We start from the raw sequence: 14721 nt of genomic DNA on the forward strand, positions 1-14721 counted from the left end.
AAACGACAGACACACATAGAAAACAGACAAGACGAGCACCATCACCAGCGATAACAGCAGCAGCAGCGGTGCCACAATGCTACCAGAGGCAGGAATCACACGGTAGCAGACCGCTTTATCCTATAGTTATGGCAGCTGCTCTCTCTCCAGCCCCATGAGGCCCAGCGTCGGGCAAAGCTGGGAGACAGAGGCAGAGATGTAAGGCTATGGATGAATGGACATCAAACAGTCGAGCGCAGACATCCATCTGAACCCGGCAGCTGGCTTTGAGGAACTAATGGAGCTCCTAAGTCTCATATCTGCCTGTGTGGGAGGCCTTTCCTTTTTATCTCCCAACAGCAGCACAGCGCCAGACATTGAAGCGTACAGTGTTGTTGTGTGTAGGATCACACACACATGCGGTGGTGGCACAGATGCTTCCACAGACGCACTGTTTGTCAGCCACGGCCACAAAACAGAAAAAGTCAATAAGAAACTCATAAAACTGTTAATTACTCCAACAAAACTTCAACATTATGAGGAAGACGCGCCAACACACACACTCTGGTTTTAAGGTTGAGACAGGTCTTTGGGGAACACTTTGAACATATCTCTGGGTTAGACATCAGGTCTTAGCTTTCATGTCTGTGACGGGTACAGAGCTTTGAATTAAAGCACACAAGAATATATATATATATATATATATATAGTATGTAACACTGAGGCAAGGAACAAAAAACGTTTTCCCACCTGAGCCACCAAGGTATAATGTTGTCAACGTTAATTCAAATTGCTAAAAGCGATGTCCTTTTAAGGGTGGTGGCCACATTGTAGCCTTGTTAGACAGGAACTACTGAACACCACACAACCAAAAAGTGTATCCACACCTCCTGAGCAGGAAAACAACAATGTCTTCTCCATAGAAAACACTGAGAACAGTCACTGAAAATCATGACAAAAACCTCAGGAAAGTGCATGAAAAAGAATTAAATGGACGGATGCAAGAGAGGGGAAAAAACAAACGGAAAGATGAAAAGACCAAAATACAGCACGACAATGCTCCAGTGATCAGGAGAGGAGAAAATGGGGGGGAGGAGTAAAGAAGGAGGAGGAGTGGATGTGTTGCTTCTTGTCCCGGGCTCTGACAATGTGCTGTTGATAGTCAGCTTGGACCCTGGCCCAGATTCCTCTCTGCGTACTGGAAAAACAGAGCACACCTGACGCAAGTATGCACCATAAGGAGGGAAAGAGAGAGAGAGTGTGTGTGTGTGTGTGTGTGTGTGTCAAGCGAGTCTTGAATGAAATGGCTACAAACTGCTGACTTGGAGACGTGTCGTTTAGTTGGATTTGAATCACACTCGTCTTTTGTAACAGCCGAGCCCTTCTGGAAGCCGTAACACATTCCTGACTCCTGAATCCATCGGAGACAGCTCACTGTAAGTGGCATCATCTTGGGTTTTTTTATTGGGCGTTCATGCCAAGACACACACACACACACACACCTAGAAAGCCACAGCAAGTGAGTAATTGGGCTTGAATGGGTGAGCGAATTAGCTTGAGGATATGTGATCCCACTCGCCACCTGACCCGAACCACAGCCTCTCTGACCCCCCCCCCCCTCGAGCTCAGGTTAGGGGAAGTGACATCACAGGTTGGTGGTAAAACCTCCACAAAAAGCCTCGAGAAATGTTCCCAAGCACACACAGGCCCTGCAAGATCACCGTCAACAAGCCTACAGACACAGATAAACACACAAAGACACACAAAAAGATGCATACTTTCACTGTGTCGTGTAAAAACATCTACATGCATGGACAGAGCACACCCCGAACACAAAAACACACACATAGAATCACACACACAAACACACCAGGTTCGTCAGAGGTTAGCCAAAGGACCAGTCTGGTTAGTGCAACTCTAAAGTAGTAATCAGTGGCATGGTTGGAAGTGTGTGGTTGAGTAAAAACAGACGGACAGACAGACAATAGCCGAGGACCGAACCCACTCCTCGACACAAAAACACGCTGCCTCAACGCCACTACAGCAACATTCTCTCCCGTGTTTATTTCAAGCGTGCAAAAATGGCGTACACATATATGAATTTGCACATTGTAATTTTGTGGCGTGGTGAAAACGAGAGGGAGAACGGAGGGTGGAGGATTGTTTTTCTTCTTGAGGAAAGCAAGCATTGGCTAAATATATCTGAAACCATTCCCAGCTTTTGTTGCGTTTCTTCTTTATCCCCTCTCGTCTAGTGTGGTCAGGGGCACAAAAGGTGAAAATAAAAAAGACAGAGGATCTATTTTTATTATTTTACACATTACCACGAGGATACCATTTCTTCAGAGCTGTTTGCTGACACATGGTGCGAAAACTGGATTTCAGATTGCAGAAGCCACCCGGTCGATTGATTAGAGGAGAGCAAATGAGAAAAAAATAAGTTTGACCGAAAAGATGCTTTGTGCGTGCTGCGATGGGTGAAAGCAAACAGTGCTGTGGGCTCAGATTTTGTTGTGCGCGTTATAAAATGTGACTAATTTAAACAAAGATGGCTTGTTGTATGCAACGTATACATGCCGTCTGTATTGTTCACACCTGCCTGGGGATGAAAACTAGCTTTTATATTAAGCTATTTAACTAATGCATCCAATTTCAAAGTATTGCATTTATTGTTTATTATACATGCTTCCTGTCAAATAAACAAGTACTTTGCAGAAGGTTGTAATTTGTGTCATTTCTTTGGCCGACACACAGAGAGGTCATTCCTCATAGAAAGTAGTTGTTTACTGACCATTGGCTGAACCGCTCAAAGTTTAGATAGATAGATAGATAGATAGATAGATAGATATATACTTTATTAATCCCCAAGGGGAAATTTGTCGAGTCAGTAGCAGCAACACACAAGAATAAAAAACCAAAACACAAAATATAAGAAGGGTTAGGGTGATCTGGCAAGAGGTGAACTGTTGTAGAGCCTCATAGCCGTCGGCAGGAATGTTCTCCTGTATCTCTCCTTGTGGCAGCGGAGCGTGAGGAGACGTCTGGAGAAAGTACTCCTCTGTCCCTGTAGGAGGTGGTGGAGAGGGTGGTCCGGGTTGTCCAATATGGACACCAGTTTCTTCAACGACCTCCTCTCCACCACCTGTTCCAGGTGCTCCAGCTGGCAGCCGATGATGGAGCCAGCCTTCCTAACCAGTTTGTTAAGGCGGCTGGTGACACCGGCTCGATGCTGCTCCCCAGCAGACAATGGCAAAGTGCAGCACACTGGCCACAACCGACTGGTAGAATAACTCCAGCATCTTGCTGCACACGTTGAAGGATCGAAGCTTTCTCAGGAAAAAGAGTCGACTCATCCCCTTCTTGTACACAGCGTTGATGTTGGCCTTCCAGTTCAGTCGGCTGTCGATGGAGACGCCCAGGTACTTGTACTCCTCCACCATGTCCACGTCCACTCCCAGGACACTCAGAGGTGTAGGAGCTGTCGCCTTCCTCCTGAAGTCCACCACCATCTCTCTGGTCTTGGCCACGTTCAGCCGCAGGTGGTTCTCATCGGCCCACTTTACAAAGTCACTCACCACTGCCCTGTACTCCTCCTCCCGCCCGTTAGCAACTGATCTGCATCGTTTTATAATCACGCCAATGCAGCATTCAAAGAGTTAGAGCGGTGGCTTTTTTTTGGAGCAAAAGTGTCAAGAAAGGAATGAAAAGTCTGTTTATCTGCGCTTGCATAAGCTACAGTCTACAGTCAGCATGTCCAGTAGGAAGTAACGCCAGCTCACTACCAACAGTCGTATGTAAGCGTTACTTTCTAGACCACGGAGCATATCATGAAATAACTGGGTTTACAGAACGAGTTTGTTGGGTTACAGGTTAACCTTTTGAAAACAGCCAGATTCACAACGAGCATGTGTGGAGTAATCCTCCAACTGTGTCCAAGCAGCTTCTGGATGCTACTAATATGCTAAAGTGTACACCAACATTGGCATTATTTGTCCAGCTCTTTTTTTGGGGGGATTGGGGAAGTTTAAACTCCAGTCAGCTCAGCCAACATTACACAAAATGCATGCTTCAAAGTACTAATAATAAAGACCGGTTTTATTCTGCAGTCGATGGGGCACGTTGAAAAAAGTCAGCGAGAGATTATGTTTGCAACCAATTCCTGGAGCTAAAGTGAGTTTAATTAGCTCGCCAACCCCGACTGATAGAACGCAAGAGTTGTTATTCCAGACGACCGGCTAGAAATGCGAAGCCTTCTTTTGTCCCACTCCGTCATGACATAAGAGTTGTTTCATTGTTTCCAAAATGACAAAAGGATATAAATTGGTAACCCTTCCCCCGCTGTTATTGTAACATGCGCGCCGTGCCGCGCGGGAACCGAGAGCGTGACAGGTGTCGCAACTGTGACTAATGGGAACAGGGTTTAACAGCCAGTAGATGTTATGAGTTAACAGCTGACAAAAGACGGATATAAAATCAGATAAAGAGCAATGTTGACACCGGTTTCTCCCCGAGGGTGTGGTGTTTTGCAGCCAGTCATCTTTTTGTTAGATTCAGCACACACACGGGAGAATGAACCAAACCAGGAACAGCTGTGGCCAACAGCCAGAGACGCAGCATTCAGCGAGAAAAATACAACACGGAACATCACATCGAATTTAATAATGACTTTTACATCGACACAAAGAACTGCTGAATACGATCCCCGAGCATCTGCACGGTAGCAGAGCGGCTGGTGTGTGTGTGTGTGTGTGTGTGTGTATCTGTCTGTGTGTGTGTGTGTGTGTGTGTGTGTGTGTGTTCAGTCTCTCAGGGCAGCCCGTCTGTCACTTGGCTCCATTCACATTTACACAATAGCGGGAACAAAACGGCACTTTGTCGCCTACTGCTAAGACCATTAGACGCAGACCGCCAAGAGCCGTAGACGCAAGTGTAGCGTGTGTAACTCAATCGATCGGATCTCTGATGCTTGTCTCGGTCTGAAATACCGACACCACCCTGTTCCTCCTCCCCTCCTGTTACACATGAGCGCTGGAGCAAAACAAAGGGGTTAAGTGCTTCACAGCTCGTAACTACTCTTCCTCCTGCAAACCCATTTTACAGTTTGGTCTACGAGCTTAAACCAGGCCTGGATCGCAGAGTAGGAGTTCTTATCCAGAAGTATTTAACGTCAATGTGCTCAGGATAACTTTTCTGTCAATGGAAACTAATTATATTGATATTTAGTATCAGCAAGTATTGACGTTTGAGAGTCTGGAAGCAGTACATTTTGGGCTTTTTTTGCTTTAAGAGATGACTTAAAAATCAATGATCAATATAGTTGCCATTCTACATTTATAATTTAATCCATAACATTTTTTAAATTGTGAAGAGTACATTACTAAATGACTTTTCATATGCAATGTCAAAAACCTAAACATTTACAATTATATTAAATCAGAGAATCTGCAGTCACACAGACGACTCCTAACGTGACTATTCTATCTACTGTGTGTGTGTGTGTGTGTGTGTGGGGGGGGGTCTAAGATATACTTGATATATGGTCAAATCTGACTAAGCAGAGCTAAAAGATAAGAAACCAATCTTCTCCAGAACAGCCAGATTTGGTCTGATGTTTCCCAAAAATACAATCTTCTTAGGACTTTGATCCTCTTTTGCCCCACTGGCTTACCGAGGAGCTAAGACAAGCGCAGTAGTTAGATGTTTTGGGGTAATAAGGCTCTGAAGTCTGCACACATTCCTGGATTCATACAGCCAAAGTCTGTCTGAGAAGCAGCAGATACTGGGAGCTGACCCTGGATCAGACTTGACCCGTCTGAACCTTGCTGCCCAATGCCCTGGCCAGTAAAAAACACAAACGGTGTAATCTTTTGCTCGATGAGAAAAGACCCAGAGAGTAAATTAAACTGCCTCCACTGCACATAGCAGTTGTTCTCCCAGCATGCCTCAGGGACAGAAGGGCGCACCACCAGGGCCCTCTGATATCTGAAACTCTGGCCATTCATGTTGCTTTCTGAGCCGTGCGTGTGTGTTTTCATTCTTTAAAAAAAACACAGAAGAATTTACATTTCCTCAACTTTAGGAGTGAACTTATAACTTCCAATATATATTTTATGCTTGCTTCCACACAGTCCTGCACCCACAAAGACACACACACACACACACACACACACACACAAACATTAGCAGCTGCAAACAGATGGTGGAACCAGGCGGTCAGACAGTGCGTTTCTAACAAGCGCATCTGCTTCCTCACTTTCCAGCTCTCTTATTTTCCTCTAGTTTCATTTTTGAGACAAAGACACGATCAAACACACACACACACACACACTCTCCACTACACAAGAGCACAGTGACGGTCACAAACACACAACACAGAGTGTTCGCACAGAGGTGACATCCAGACAGTGAAGCAGCCTTGTCTGTAGCGTGACACAATCTCTCTCACACACTCTGCGTCTCTCTCTCTAACACACACACACACACACACACACACACAGTCACACACACATCAACTGGGGGTGGACATCTTTAACACTTCACTTAAAAGGATAAACTAACTTTTAAACGTGTATGTATTAGAGAGAGCGGATTCCCACATATGAAGCTCGGGCGTACGTTCAGTCAAGACGACACTCTTGCGTGCCGAAGCCCGTCGTTTATTTCTCACACATCTGCCATTCACTTCTCACGCAAGCTCACTCATCATTTCATTGCCCAGGGCAGTCAATCATGATATCAGCTGTTTAGATCAGCTGGTCTCCTCTATACCACAGCACAAACCAAAACAATTACGTTGTCAGCCTATCATCTCGCTGCCGTCTCTCTCCCTTCAGGGCATTCTTGTTGCTGTTACGCACCCCTCCACCTCCCCACCTCCGCCCAGATGCATCAACTCATCGTTCTATCGGCCTCATCAGCCACCACCAGAGTCTGGACTCTACAAGGGGGGGTTCATCTCACAACACACACACACACACTATATCTTCCGTTTGCAGGCAGTAACTTGGGTTTTGTACATTGTGAATTCCTTGAACGCTCCTGTGCAAGAGGAGGTATCTATTCATCTATTCTATCTGTTCATATTCTATTCTATTTTGGTACCCAACTAAGTGTAGAGGAAGATGGAGTTCAAACATTTTTGCATTAGGGATGTAATGATCCAGACTTTGAGACCTGCAAGCAATACCTGTGGTTTTGTGTATCGGCTGTTAGTAACATTTTAATACCAGTGTTAATAACTAAGCTGTATGCCTCACTGTGCCGAGGTGACTGGATCATTCTTTTATGTGTGAGGCATGTGATAATCTCCTAATTTTGTCAAATAAAATGCAACAAATAAATACATATACATAAATGTACTGTATTGTTATCAAAAATGATTAATTGTGCAACACCAACTTGGTAAGTAGTGGTTTATAATCATAACATTTAATTATATAAATAGGCCCCGTTTACCGATATACACTCTAGGTATTTGAGTCAGTATCGACCTGGTAGCTGTATTGGTGCATCCCTGTCATTTATCCAAGTAGTTTGCATGAGCAGCAACTTTTCCACAAATGCAACTGTTGATGTTATTACTGCAGACAGAAGCAGGTCACATGAGGGCGTGCAATGACAACAACACTCAAAATCTCCACAATCTAAAAAGAGGCTGCTTTTAGAAAATATGTTCTATCTTTATTTGATCTGCTCTCGACTCCATAAAAAAAACAAAGGAGAATGATTTTTCGGCTCCTCGTTGCTAGTGAATGCGTCTGACAGCATGCGCGCCCATGAATATCACACTAGGAAAGGAACTGCAGGAATATAATAGAAATATGTGTTTATGGGCCGCAGCACTGTGTCACCGTTGACAGTAGACAGGGAATGCCCAGTGTAACACTGTCACTGGAACATGAAGAGGGATGCAGCTTAACAGTGGTTACAGTGAAGAAGTGCTGCAGACTCATCCTGGAGACTGACGACATGGAGGCAAGGAGAGTTAGACATATTTGACAGAGTGCAGCGAGTGTCCCAGCACACAGTTGAGAAAACAAAGGCTCAAGATAAGTGAGGATATGGGGAACGGGGCATGAAGGAAAGAAGAGGTGCAACATCGGTGTTTCTCAGGCTCTTATCATGTTGGTACAGTTGGGGGGGGGGGGGGGGGCTGAAGGGAGGATGGAGCGAGGGAGTGACGTAGAGTGAGGCTGATAGCGGAGGCTCTCCACCTCAACAACAGAAACATCGAGTCGGGCGACCGCGTCTGCTCAAGCCAAACCGCCGTGCTGTTCACATTTTCCATGCCCCCTCCTCCTGGGAACCACATCACACTCGCACAACCATACGCACCAACACAACTCCAGACACACATGCTCAATCACCAAAAAGCCACTGAGTGTTTTATCACAGCTGAACCCAGCGGCACCGACACCAACAGGGACCTCGACAGCACTCGAGTTTACAGGCCTATGAAAGCAGCAACGGTTTGCTACTGCTGACATCCGACTGTGTCTAACTCATTTAATAACGGCTGGGAGGGAAGGAAAAGTCAAACATTTTAAACTGAAATGGAAAATGGCTCTGCTTGATGCTCTGTTGGGAGAAAAGAGAAGCGTTCTTAATCACACACAGCTCCTCCTCACAAAATACCCTAAAGAAAATATGTGTGTCATGTCCAGTTAGGCCCATATGCGAGCCACATTTAGGGAAAAGTCATGTTTCTAAACTTCTGGGCTGATCAGAGGGCGGGGGCTCTGACCTGTTTGGGGGGGGGGGGGGGGAAGCAGTGATTGACTAGCACCTGGAACGTGCCTATGTTGGAGTGTGGGAGAGTTGGGCAAGTCGCAGCACGCCGTCTGCTCCGTTGTTGTCAGCCAGGCTGCCAGAGAACACAGCACTTACACAACTCTGACTAAAGCAGCTCTGCAAGTCGCAAAACACTTAATAAACACACACACACACACACAGTTCGTGACTTCTTTAAAGCAATTAATGTGTTGATTATAAAATGTCAGAAAAAGGTGAAAAAAGCCTGTCACAACTTCCTAAAGCCAAAAGGTGACATGCAAAGTTGCTAGTTTGTCCGAACAACAGCCAACAACTAAAATATATATTTAATTTACGATGACGAAAATCGGAACCCCTCACATTGGAGAAGTGAGAACCATCACATTGTTTGAACTTTCGCTTTATCTGAAGATTAAATACTCCATGGATGAGAAATTCGAATTTAGTATGTGCTTTGGACCACATCACTTTGCATCACATCTCAATACAGTATTTCATACTGATATTACATTGAAAGAAGATCATTTATAAGTCTCCTATTAAAAAAGGGATAGAATTAGAGTGTAGGATGATATAAAGTATGACAAATCCATCACTTCTTTTGCAAAAGTTGCCTTTTATCATGACTTTAAAAAACCTCACATCAACTTGATGTCTTTAATTTATCAGGAAGTTATTCAAATTTTAAGAAAGAAGGTCTCTGCATAACAACAAGAGAACCACAATTTGAATCCCGTATATTTCTTGGCCTCAAGTTAAACTGCTACGACAATAACAACAGACACGTATCTCCCTCCCTCTCTTCCTGTGCTACCGCGTGATCGCTTGACCTAAATTGAAAAGGTATGTTCGCCCCACATAGCAAGCAGCCAGATGGCCGTCACACACAAATGACCACTGGCTACACAAACAATTGCCACTTTTCCTTTTACATGCAGGCTCGCATCATGCAGTAAACACTTCTCATAATCGTACCCTGCTGCACGTAAACAAAGCATGCCTTTCTCTATGTTTTTAAAACACAGAGCCGGACACGGACAGCAACAAATAGTGCAACCCTTGTGGAAGGAAATCAAAAACATTTATGAGATATTTAACCCCTTGTGTCTCGACTCTTAAACAAGTGAGGTGATGAGAAGCGTGGATGAAGGCGGAACCTACAACTCTGACTTTTGGTCTTTTAAATCCTCCATCAGGGTTTTAAAAGTGGTTTGTACTCCCAAGCCACTTGCTCTGGCACCATATAATTTACACAGCATGCCTTTGAGCTTATAAAGACAGCCAGATGTGTATGTATATACGTGCGTGTGCGTGTGTGTGTGTGGCCTACACCTCCTGCAGCTATGCTATATTTGCCTTTGCAGAACTCTCTGCTTTTTCTTTCCTTTTTTACAGTAATGGTGGTAGTCTACGGTGCATGTCCAAACACATCTTTAACATACTCTCACACACACATTTATCCTCAGCGCGCACACAGGGTGTGAGCAGGGCAAACAAAATTGATAAATGACATCATCACCAGGCTCATTTAACCCATAACGTAGACCCAGACGTCCCCTTTGAGATGCATGCATGTGCAGCCCTCTGCCTCTTCTTCTTACTGTGCATTTCCCAATAAATAAAATCTCTCGAGGCTGGTTGTTTTCAGTGTAAACGTGTCCTTTCCAGCATAGTAGTGGTAGTACTAGTAGGATGTAGATCATCCAGGTGGTGTAACCTTTACCTGGAATGTGCCCAGTTGCCTCCCCAAGAGATGTCCAAACTGGAACCCAAGGGGTGGGTCCTGCACAGGGCTCCATTAAGTACCTTAAGCCAAGTGTATAAATATAACTTAAAGAGGCCTAAACTGAATGTTTTTAAAAGTGTATAAATATAACTTAAACAGGCCTAAACTGAATGTTTTTAAAAGGCTATATGATTCGAGTTGTAACTTCACATTGTGTTCTAGTCTAGTTGTGTAATCTTTGTTTTAGGCTCTTTAGTTACATGAGGCCACATCCCATCCAGAGGATCGGAGGATTGGGGGCCCTGTCTGTATGTTAATGTATGTTTATCTGGAGGAGGACGCGGGTGGGGGTTTAGTATGAGGATATTTGGGATCCCCTGCTTGCCCCTACGTGGCCAAGCCATTTGGCCTACATTTGCTCGTTCAGATTTTAACCAAAATAAATGTTTCCACTCTTCTAAGAGTGTCTCGAGTTTTCGGAAACGACCACGGAGCATGACAAACTCCTCTCCTGGGGGAGATTCAGTTTGCAACAAGACAACTCACCCTTAATCCTGCGCTACATGCCGTGTTCTGCTCCCCGCTGGAGAAACTCCTCTTGGCTCGAAGGCGGTGAACCTCACAGCCGACAGATAATATTCCACATATCGTTTTGTTCTTGGGAATAAGTTCCGACGTAGAAGAACGGCAAATCCCGAGAGACTCCTGAATCATACGAGCGCCACTTTCAGCGCAAGAAAAGTCGCAAACTCGGTCCTGTCGCTGCTTCTAATCCTCCACGTTTTTTCCCCCGGGTTCGTTTCGCTTTTGCGGTGCACAAAAGTCATAAAAACAAGTGAGAAAAAGTGACCAAACTCGGCCCGGGATGGCGACGACGTGGTCTTCTTCTCGCGTCGGGACTTCGGTGTGTTTATAGTAGTGGTCCCTCAGCCCAATGGAGGCTTTCAGGACAGGGGGAGAGAGTACCGTGTGCTGCCTTCAGGAGCAGCAGGAAATATTGGGATCTCGAGTTTTATTGTAAGGAGCCGAAACATAAGGGTTAGGGACCCTCTGAAAGCGTCGCTTAGGAAATTCCAACGGGTCTCTCGAAGATAAATGATATAAAGAAAGAAAATACATATGTCTGCATGTATCGAATTGGATTCTCATACTTTTCTTTGCTTACTTTGCAATTAATGGATCTATGTTTGGCTTCCCCTGACAATTTAGCCTAATTTAAAAAAAGACTAACAATTAGGCTATAGGCTTTACAACCAGTGAGACGGGGTCCCACATTTTGTTTTCAGACAAGCCAAAAGAGTTGGAGCCACTTACGGGATGTAATGTCTAAGAGGAGTTGATGGTGAAAGTCATTAATTACAAAGCAACTTCCGTAAAGTCATAGTTTGACATTTTGGGGAAAACAGCCTTATTTGCTCTCATTTTTACACTTTGTTTACTAATGACGTAATACTTAGCTGGCTTTTCCATAAGCTGGTACATGTTGTGTATTTAGACAGAACCAGACTGGCTGTTTGATCTTGTTTCCGTCTTTGTGCTCAGCTAAACTATCTGGTGGCTCATCACCTACAGATCTAAAAGGTCTAACTGCCAACAAGCAAGTGAAAAAGTAGTATTCCCACTGTCGCACTAATACACATCAGCTGTTGATTTATCAAAAAGAGAAAGTAGGTTTACAAAAAAAAAGGCGAGTGGAAAAATATGGAGTCCTAAACATGATTATCGTTACTAAAGCAATTAAAAAGTGTGACAGTCCCTCCATAGAGTATAGTTCAAAGGTCGCAGCCACGGTGGGGACCATGAAGGCAGCAGTTGGTCCAGATGCCGCCCCCTCCGCTCTGACATCAGACCGGAGGAATCTGAGGAATGCTGGGCTCCTGGGAGAAGTCCTCCTCGTTTAATGGTTTTACAGGGGCCGCAGAGGTGACTAAACGTCGAACAAAGGAGGTCCCCTCACATATTTATGTACCCCTTTATGCCTTTTGACCGGGGATGAGTTACAGCCTCAGTGGGGCAATGTATTTGCACAACATACATTCTTACATAATGTTGTTTAAGACTCTGCATTACAGAATGATTTCTGTTTTGCCAGTTAGACAGCATCACTATGTCAATAGTCGGCTTTCAAAAAACTCTCATGTTGAATTGATCTTTGTTCTCAGTGGTGGCTTTGTTGTATTATAACAGTACAATAAGTAGGCAAATTATTTATCATTGACATTTGGTATATATGGTCATATATATAATATATTGTTGCTGTAATATTTAATGTTTAATGTTTTTATTTTCATTCATATATTTTCCTGCTAAATTAAACTGAAAAAAGTAATTTCTAAGTAAAATGTAATTTAATTTTCTGCTGAATACTGTCACCCACTTGCTGTCATGCTGTTATTACACCTTGTGAGTAAAGTCCACAGTGTCTCATGATAACTTTTTCAAAGCAATCTATAAATACCACAGCAAATTATAAATCCCTGTATCATGCAAGGGGATCATAGAGATGTGTAATGATGCCACAGGAGAGTGAAAATATAAGAAGTAAGAAATTACCTAAAAGTTTAAGGTATTTCATGTTCTGTTTGAGATAAGTATGATGTTCAATAAGAGAAGATATATAATGCATTGTGGTTCTCGAAAGTTGCTTTTCAGCACTTATTTAGCAGGACAAGTTTAGAACAAATGCATATATATATATATATATATATATATATATATATATATAATGTTAATAGCATGTCCAAAAACCAACAGAATTTCCGGGTGTTTATGTATGGAATCGCATGGTCATCAGTATTATAGTGAAAAATAACAATTCAACCCACAGCAGAATAAAGAGGTCCCTGACTTATTTGTGACCAAATTGCAACCTCTTGTGGCTAAAATGCAAATTACAGCATGCCACAATCTGCATCCACTTTGTTTAAATATTACATGTGGCAGTTAAAAACATGTGGAATCAGATAAAAAATAGTTTTAATAACAAAAACTTACGAACCAATACATTAATTCTATGTATTCTGAGCGAAAGCAATTGTATTGCAAAATCACCTTTAACTCTAAACCGCTAAACCACTAGTGTGCCCTTCCAGTAGAGAAAACACAATGAAGTACAACTATTTGAAGTAGGTTTGTTATTTACATCTATTTTGGAAACAGGCAGGGGACTGTGCTTCCTGAGATATCCGGTGGGAGATGCTGTGGGAGTGTTAAACGCTGACCGTGCTGTTATGGGACTTTAATTTACACCAGTTAGCTTCTTCACTGACAGCAAGGCTGGGTGCAACATGTGGTTTCTCCTTATGTATGGGTCCACATTTATAGTTGGCATCTTCCGATTGAGCAGGATTAAAATTTTGTGGATGATTGAATAACTGGCAGCGGCAGCAAAAGCATAAACATATAGTATGTATATACAAGTATACAAGAAGTAGTCTGAAGATATGTAGATAAGTAGGCTGAAGATATTGTATTTTATAAGCTGTAGTGGTGAACTCATTGTTATTTTACACTCTATTATTGTACAATGTCACCTGGTGTGACAGGATCTTCTCAGCAGCTGCTGTATTGTTCTTAGGTGAGACATTAAGCTAGGTTAATTAGCTATCCATCCTTCATATTTTCCACTTGATACGTACTTATGTGGGAGAGCCCCTCTTGGTTCTCCTTGGAGAACCCCACTTTTTCCTAACCTAACCCCTAACCATAACCATAACCATCTAACCCTAACCCTCTAACCCTAACCCAACCCTCTAACCCTAACCCCTAACCCTTAACCTTTAACTCTAACCCCCTTTACTTCCACCGTAGACATTACTAAGTGTTATATTTACCTTAAAACAGTTTCTAATTACCTATTTTGCTCAACTTAATTTTGACTTTTACAATAAAATAATAAAGTTATTGAAAAAACTTTAATAATAATTTCCTTTATTTTAAAATATCCTTTTGCTTAGGCCCCACCTACCTGCCGACACTCCGATCGAAAGGACCGTCGGACAGGTAAACAGAAGCGCTTATCAGAGCGGAGAAGAGTTCTTGGCGTATACACAGCCTCTTCTTAATTCTGTTCCCCTTTATTTCACTTTAGACATTACTCAGGGTTTTTTTTACCTGAATACAACTCCTAATACGGGCTATAACTCTAACCCAGTCCCTTTTACTAAACTCAACCAGTTTATCAGTTACCTAAACTCAACACACAGTAATTCTTGATTCTGTTCACCTCCCTTTAGCCTCCCTGT

General features: G+C 43.3%; 1 protein-coding gene across 1 annotated transcript in view; it reads right to left on the reverse strand.

Annotated features, from left to right (window-relative positions):
• Positions 1-11375, reverse strand: part of LOC130202381 (tyrosine-protein phosphatase non-receptor type 14-like) — a 36760-nt gene extending 25385 nt beyond the window's left edge. The window contains exon 1 of the mRNA XM_056427875.1: positions 11024-11375. The gene's annotated coding sequence lies outside the window, so the exon portion shown is untranslated. The remainder of the gene's footprint in view (positions 1-11023) is intronic.
• Positions 11376-14721: the final 3346 nt, after the last annotated feature.

The sequence above is a fragment of the Pseudoliparis swirei genome, chromosome 12 (genome assembly GCF_029220125.1).
Source record: "Pseudoliparis swirei isolate HS2019 ecotype Mariana Trench chromosome 12, NWPU_hadal_v1, whole genome shotgun sequence".
Classification (NCBI taxonomy): domain Eukaryota; kingdom Metazoa; phylum Chordata; class Actinopteri; order Perciformes; family Liparidae; genus Pseudoliparis; species Pseudoliparis swirei.